At 44.7% G+C, this 7655-nt stretch overlaps 1 pseudogene; it reads right to left on the bottom strand.

The window, feature by feature from the left end:
• Positions 1 to 5803: 5803 nt before the first annotated feature.
• LOC137210101 (serine hydroxymethyltransferase, mitochondrial pseudogene) lies at positions 5804 to 7324 on the bottom strand (annotated as a pseudogene).
• Positions 7325 to 7655: the final 331 nt, after the last annotated feature.

Below are 7655 nucleotides of genomic sequence, written 5' to 3'. Positions count from 1 at the left end.
GTCTTTTGTCATTTACAGACAGTTCTGGGTGTACTCTGATGCTTTTGCAAAAATGTTCCTATAAAAGGGTTTCATCTTCAAGTAATTCATGGAAAAGACTCTGACAAGTACAGGTTTCTGGTAACTGACTATACTGCTGAACTGAATGAATAAGTATTTTCAGAACTCTAGTGGAAAACTGATGAATTCATAAAAGTGCTAGCAAAAGATCAAGATAAAAAAAATTAATTACATGGGACTGAGTGAACTGATGAGGATGATTACAGTTTTTGTGATTTTCTGTTTGAATAAAAAAAAAGTGACACTTTAAAAATATTTGATTAGTGATTTGTTATGATATTTACAGAAATAAATTAAGATAAGTTTTTATTCTGTATTAGTACGTTAATATATTTTCAAAGTTAACCTTCAGACCTTAAAAATAACATATTTTGGGGAAAGTATATTATCAGAAATTGTTCAATAAATCCAAAAAACATGATTGCAAGAACGTTAATGTCTAACTTGTTACCAAAAAACTATGAAAGCTCTTTTTCTGGAAGGCTTCGATGCAAAATGATTCAGATACTTTCCAAATATATTTTCTGGAATTATTATTCTGTCTTATTTTCTGTATTTAACCCTAGATTCTGTGAGTAGAATTCCAAAACATCTGATGGGTGTATGAAAATTTTCTATTTGATTTGCATTCTACACCGGGCACTCTATTCTTCTTCCTTTTCATTTACAAGAAGGTCACCTAAGTAACACCTAAAATAATGAAATTTAACTTTTGTTTAGACATACTGACTTCCTAAAACATCAAAACTGAGTTTCTAACCTACTTCATTTGTTAGACTGGAATTTTGCCAGTGTTATACTTTCCCTTTCAATATATTATGCATAGGTAAGAACAATGTATAACTGGAAATTGGGGAATATTTCAAATCTGTTTTCAACTGTCCAAATGTTCTGACTTTAACTTAGCAGGTTATACTTAAATATTGATCCTATCTTTAGTATTTAGGAACCACCTTAGCAACATTAATTTTATTAATGACTACTTAAAATACAGTATGATTAAATGTCTTAAACTTACAATTGCATTTACAATAGGAGAGATTTCTTTTTCTCAGTATTATTATAAGGAATTTCCTAATTTTTGTAATGTTCAGGTTGATTTTTTAAGTGCCAATACATGCAAATATTTTCATTTGGTTATTTTCACTAGTATATTTTTCTAAATACTATCCTTAAATGGGATTATTTGTTGTATAGTTCACACAAATAAAGGCATTTAAGTTAGTTCATATCAACCACATTAAGTTAGATTTGGTTCATTTGTGGTTCTATGTAGTACTATTGCTTTTCTCCCCACTTTGAAAATGAGATTCTTACAATAGAAATATTACTAAAATATAACAAAAACGAAAAGCCAGATGAAAGTTACTTTGTATGAAATTTGCCTCTTGCTGTGTAAAATTAGTGACAATAAGGTTTATGATGCTGACGATATATCAGGTACTGGCTGTGGAAATGGCTGGGTGTTTGCACAGGTAGACACGTGCACACACAGAATGAGTGTAACTTGATCTAGATGGAATTTCACTTTGAAAGAAGTAATTTACTGCATATATGATCCATTAGCTCTGATCAAGGGAAAGTATTCCAGAAAAAAATTGTAGTACCTCCTGTAAAGAATTTCTTAGATGAATGTTCTGTGCTATTTTTAACTTTGAACAGATTAGTCTTTTCTTAGGTCCTTGTCAGATAAAATAAGTCTTCATCAGACTAAAATGAAATTGCATATTTTAAAGTTTATTTGAAGATGAGCTTACTTTGGGTCAAAGATTGAAACATATTGTGTAATTTAAATGCAAATTATGTAATTGAATATGGAAAATAGTGTGTAACTATTATCAAGGGTCTCTTTCAAAATTAACTCAGCTTGTGGAGTTTGACATATTCTTTTCCATGTTGTTGGAGTGACTTCTTGAACTGGCACACTTGTCGTTAATTTGAAAGGAGATTTTAAACGGTCTCAGGGAAAGCTTTCCACCCTCCCACCGCCCATCTGTCTCCCATTCAAGTTGCCACAGCAACTGGCGTCTGCTCTTGCAGATCTTTCCCATTACTTTAGCAATGACTTAGTTCGGCAGGGTGACCTCCCGACTAGACTTCCTAGCTAGAAATTTGTGTATCCTTAGCCCTCTCTCACACACACAGCCTCCACACTCCACTGATCACAAATGCCCCTCATATTCTGTCCTTCTCCTTCTTACAGCTGTTTCCTGAACTCTCCGAGGACCACATTTCCACTTTTAGGCTGTTACAAGGCTGTTCCTAAGCTCTCTCCCTTTCATCTCCTGAGTCACTGATCACATGTCTTTTGCTTCAGACACATTAAGTTCTCACCTTTCCAGGAACATTTCTGGCCCTTTCACTACTCTGTGACTTTTTCCTCCTGGCTCTATTTTATTTTATTTTATTTGGCCACGCGGCATGACATGGGGGATCTTAGTTCCCCTACTAGGGATCAATCCCGTGCTCCCGGCAGTGGAAGCGTGGACTCTTAACCACTGGACGGCCAGGGAAGTCCCTGGCTCTAACTCTGCTTAGCCGAAAAAACAAAAAGCCAAAAAACAGAAACTACTCACCGGTCAATATTCGTCTCAAATGCCACCACCTCCTTGAAGCCTTCCCTGACTGACTCTTCTGGGCTACAACAGCATATCTTTTACAGCACATAGTATATTGTAGTACAACAGTTTTGTTGGGGTTTTTTGCGGTACGCGGGCCTCTCACTGTTGTGACCTCTCCCATTGCGGAGCACAGGCTCCGGACGCGCAGGCTCAGCGGCCATGGCTCACGGGCCCAGCCACTCCGCGGCATGTGGGATCTTCCCGGACCGGGGCACGAACCTGTGTCTCCTGCATCGGCAGGCGGACTCTCAACCACTGCGCCACCAGGGAAGCCCAACAGTTTTTTTTTTAATAAATTTATTTTATTTATTTATTTTTGGCTGCGTTGGGTCTTCGTTGCTGCGCTTCAGCTTTCTCTAGTTGCGGCGAGCAGGGGCTTCTCTTCGTTGCGGTGCGTGGGTTTCTCATTGCAGTGGCTTCTCTTGTTGCAGAGCATGGGCTCTAGGTGCGCAGGCTTCAGTAGTTGTGGCACACGGGCTTAGTTGCTCTGCGGCATGTGGGATCTTCCCGGACCAGGGCTTGAACCCGTGTCCCCTGCACTGGCAGGTGGATTCTTAACCACTGCACCACCAGGGAAGCCCTGTATAACTTATTTTTAACTACAGCCTCCCCCCCACTAAACTAAGCTTCCTGAGAGCAGGGATGACTTCTTGTCTGGGTCACTGACACAGCTGCATTTTAGATTACATGTCTGCTATAAGAAATGTATTCTTTTTTTCTTTTAGAATTAACTGCAGATATGCATTCTGAGAGCATGGAAATACCTCACAAACTACTGTGACCATCCTGTCGCCAAGGTGAGGCTGCCCCCCCACAGTCCACAAATGCTCGGTCCAGCATAATTCCAAGAGACAAAAGGGCAAAGAGGCTGCCACCGCCCACACAAACAACGCTCCACTGCAATGGGACTAAAAATTGTTGGGAGATTTATCCTGATATGTGTGCTTTTCTTCAAATAGCATTGTGTGTTGCTTGCTGATTTTAAGGCCTGACTTAATCAATGCCATGACCCCAAACCGTACTTTTAGCTCCTGTAAGAATCCAGTGCTTCTGAATATTAGCTTTACTTAGTGACATCAGTTTGTTTTAACATCCCTGTCAGGGATTCTACTGTGAGAGGAGATGTAAATTAGGCTTTATATTACTTATTCCGAGTAGCTCAGGAGCAGAATTTTCATGAAATGATCTTTGAAAATTCAGAAGACCCTGTTTACCATGGTCGCATAATCCAGTTTCTCCCTCACTAGCCCATCTGATATCTTATGGGGGGAAAAAATGAGTATTTTAGGCAGGAGACAAACTCAAGGGAAAGAAGGGGTTTGGGGTGAAAATGGGGGGCAGATGAGAACTCCAGTTTTGGTGAAATGGATGCTCACTCGGTGTACCAAGATTCTCAATCTGCCAGCTTCCTCTACTTTTCCGCTCCATTTGACTCCCGGCACCTGCAAGGTCAGCTGCTCCAAGAAGCAATTTATAAACCTGCAGTTCATATAGTGGTTGCCGTTCCAGGACTGACATGAAATTAAATCAGTCTTGAGTGCTGCAAGATACAAAAGCTACCTTCCGAGTTTACTGAGCCCTCCACGACTCCTCATAAATCTTGGAAAGGTAGCATTCCACCAGTAACTGCCCAGTTTCTCCGCTCCCAAAAGGACCTTGAAATGGAAACAACGATGTTTTCTTTGAGGCCATATTTCGTACCACAGAGAGGAAGATGTACATGGAAGCCACATTCTTATAAGTACCCTTTTCCAACTCTGAGGCAAGCACTGGGTAAGACAGTGTTAAATGAACCCTTAACTTACTACTCCACGTTCCAAATTATTGGAGCCACAAGGTATAAAGACACCCACGAAAAGCTGACTGACTGTACCACAAAGGTTCTATATTGTTTTTCAAGAGCAGAAGGTAAGATTTTAAAAATTCGATGAGCCTATAAACATGTCTTTGCTACAAATGTGTCACCTCTCAATTTCCAGGGACTCTGAAGCTTATTGCCGGCGGCTCATCCACGTGGCTGAAAAGGAGTCTGAAGCAGACGCTGTCACGTGGTCATGCTGAGTTCTACCCGAAGGTAACACACATCTCTTGAATGTTTTAAAACTTAGTCTCAAAGCATAAGTCAAATTTGCCTTAAAATTTTGTGACGCAGAGTCCATTGCAAAGTGCTTTTTAGGCATTAACACTTAACTTTTCCCAAGCCCCTCTGAACAAAGTATTATTACAATCCCCCGTGATGGTTAATTTTATGTGTCAACCAGCTTGACCGTGGTACCCGTGACACCCAGCTTTTGGCCAAACACCAGTCTAGATGCTGCTGCGAAGGTATGTTTTAGATGAGATTAACATTTATATCCAAAGACTTTGAGTAACACAGTTTACCTTCTATAATGTGAGTGAGCTCTTCTAATCAGCTGAAGGCTTTAAGAAAATACAACTGGAAATTCCCTTGAGGAAGAGGGAATTCTGCCTCCAGACTGCTTTTAGATTCAAGCTGCAGCATCAGCCCTTGCCTGGGTCTCCAGCCCCCAGGGCTGCCCTGCAGACGTCACACTCACCAGCCCCCAAACCAAATGCACCAATTCCTTAAAATAAATCTCCATATAAGTAAGTGGGTAGATATTATATGTGTATGTGTATCTATTACTTTATATGTATGTGTGTATATATGTATGTATCTATCTAGATCTACAGATATATTATATACATATATATGTATGTGTATATGTATATACAGTTTTTGTTTTTTAGGTTTTTTTTTGCAGGTTAGCATTTTATTAGATAAAAATGAAAGAAGGGTGCCTACCCACTCCTTCCTCTGGCTCACAAGGGGAACTCCCCCCTCCCCAAGAGAGGGCAGGGAGTCTATAACACTGAGACAATGAGAGAGATAAGGGCAGAAAGCCCCAAGCCTCTTCCTTCTAAGTCTTGTGACAAGAAGCAACTTTCTCAGCTACAAATTCTGGGAAGGGGAACTACACCTGCCTTTGCCCCTAAGTGGGCGGCCTTCCCCTCCCCCAGCAAAAAATTGGAAGATAGGCAGTTACCCCCAACACCCAACTTGTCCAGGTAGGGGGAAGAGGAATAAACGTCAGTCTGTGGGCTTCATTTCTTAGGTGCCTTCAGTGCACAGGCATGGGGAAGGTCCTGGCAAACTGCTCCACCCATTGCCTGAGGCCAGCCGGCCAGTGGCTTGTTTCTGGGCCTTTGAGCGGGAAGGATTTGAAATCCTGGAGTTTGGCGGTCTTGCTCTTTACCTCCAAGCCGATTTGATGCCTTCATCTGTAAAGCCCACAACTTTCCGGAAGTCCTCTTCACGGAACTATCGAGAAGTCAAGGCTGGGGCACCAGCCGCAGGCCCCCAGGCACTTCGATCTCCAGGACAGGTGTTCTTGCTGGCCGTGATGGATGCGAGTTCCAACACCCGTTCAGCTCGAGCTCCATCCAGGCCCTTGGGCCGCAGGGATACCAGCACTAGGTGGTTGTCAGTGCCACCAGACACCAGCGAGTAGCCTCGCTCTAGCAGGGCATCAGCCATGGCCCAAGCGTTCTTCAGAACCTGCAGGGAGTACTCCCGGAACGGCTGCAGGCCTGCTTTAGGGCCACAGACACTGCAGCAATGGCATGGTTCTGGGGGCCCCCCTGCAGGGATGGGAACACAGCAAAGTTGATTCGGTCCTCAAACGTGGAAGGATATCCTGGCCAGTCTTGGGGTCCACAGCCCGCACCCCCTTGCGTTAGAAGAGGAGTCCTGACCTGGCCCCTCGAAGGGTCTTGTGAGTGGTAGTGGTGACAACATCCACGTGCTTGAAAGGTGAGGGGATCACCTTGGCAGCCACCAGGCCACTGATGTGGGCCACGTCCGCCAGCAGGTGCGCCTTGACCTCGTCACACACCTCTCTCATGCGGGCGTAGTCGATGAGGCGAGCATAGGCACCGGTACCAGCTCTGATGAGTCAAGGTCGGAAGAGCCGAGCAGCGAGTGCCGGCTGGTCATAGTCAGTGAGGCTGATTTGGGGATGCAGCTTATAGGACATAGACTTGAAGAAGATGGATGTAGCTGAGATCCGCTTGACATCAGACATGTAGCCATGGGTGAGATGGCCCCCATCGGGCACGGGGTCCCCCCATGATTTGGTCATGAGGCTGCAGAAGGGCTGTGTAGGCAGCCAGGTTGGCTGGGGACCCCGAGTAGGGCTGGACATTGACTCCCCACTGAGCAGGATCCAGGTCAAAGGCCTCCAAGGCCCGGCGCTGACACAGCAGCTCGATTTCATCCACTGCCTCTGCTCCTCCATAGTACCTCTTGCCAGGATAACCCTCCAAGTAATTGCTGTTCAGACAGGACCCCAGGGCCTCCGGCGCAGCTCGGCTGCAGAAGTTCTCTGGAGCAGTGAGCTTCCAGGCCGCGACACTGCCTGTCCTTCTCTCCCCGTAGCAGCTCCCGTATCTCAGGGTCACTGTCTGATAGACTCTCCTGGCCTGACCAGCCCTTGGTTGCTTCTCCAGTCTGGGTCTGGGCCGCCTCGCTGTGCTGGCATCTTATGGCCATCCTGACCAGGTGACCACATCTCTGCTGAGGCCAAGTCGCCCAGAGCAAAGAGAAGGGCAACATCAAAACCCGAGATGAAGGTCACAGGAGGTCCGGGTACCAACCCCGGCCGGGGAACACAAGGGGTTGGAAGAAGACTGGTCGGAGAGCGCATACGCGAAAAGAGCTGCCGGCCAACCGCCGAATTGGGGCGGGGTCTACGCATGAGTAAGGTGGACGCTTTACGGTCTTTCGGGGATTGTAGTTTTTTCCCCCTCTTCTTCAGTTCCATTGCTCGTCTGTAGTCCCAGGGTCAGAAGCTTTTGCCCCCAACTCAGTTTCCCGCTGGAGCCAGTGGGCAATCCTCTGGGGAACACTGCTCTCTTCCAGTTTTACCTTGACCCAGGACTCTAGGCGAAGGAAGGCTGAAGATGAGGCGTCGT

The sequence above is a fragment of the Pseudorca crassidens genome, chromosome 17, assembly GCF_039906515.1.
Source record: "Pseudorca crassidens isolate mPseCra1 chromosome 17, mPseCra1.hap1, whole genome shotgun sequence".
In the NCBI taxonomy this organism is placed as follows: Eukaryota; Metazoa; Chordata; class Mammalia; order Artiodactyla; family Delphinidae; genus Pseudorca; species Pseudorca crassidens.
The sequence above is the reverse complement of the archived record's forward strand: the minus strand, read 5'-3'. Positions and strand labels throughout refer to the sequence as shown.